The following is a 529-nucleotide window of genomic DNA, read 5'->3' as shown; positions in this document are numbered from 1 at the left end:
TTCACCATACTGTACAATAGAATTAAAAAATAATTTCTCCTGTCTAAGATCTTGTACCCTTTGACCATCATTTCCCCACTCCCCCCACCCCCAGCCTCTGTAACCGCCATTCTCCTCTCTGCTTCTGTGAGTTCAACTGTTTTAAATTCCACACGTAAGTGAGAACATATAGTATTTGTCTTTCTGTGCCTGGCTTATTTCACTTAGCATAACATTCTCCAATTCTATCTGTGTTGTCACAAATGACAGAATTTCCTTTTATTTTAAGGCTGAATCGTATTCTATCGTGTATATATACCAGATTTTCTTTATCCATTCTTCTGTGGATAGACGCTTAGGTTCCATAACTTGTCTATTGCAAATAATGCTGCAATGACTACAGGAGTGCAGATATCTCTTTGAGAAACTTAATTTAAATCTTTTGAGTAAATATTCAGAAGTGAGATTGTGGGATCATACTGTAATTCTATTTCTATTTTTTTGAGGAATATCCATACATTTTTTCGTAATGGCTATACTAATTTACATT

The sequence above is a fragment of the Propithecus coquereli genome, unplaced genomic scaffold, assembly GCF_000956105.1.
Source record: "Propithecus coquereli isolate 6110/MARCELLA unplaced genomic scaffold, Pcoq_1.0 Scaffold41, whole genome shotgun sequence".
Classification (NCBI taxonomy): Eukaryota; Metazoa; Chordata; class Mammalia; order Primates; family Indriidae; genus Propithecus; species Propithecus coquereli.
The sequence above is the reverse complement of the archived record's forward strand: the minus strand, read 5'-3'. Positions refer to the sequence as shown.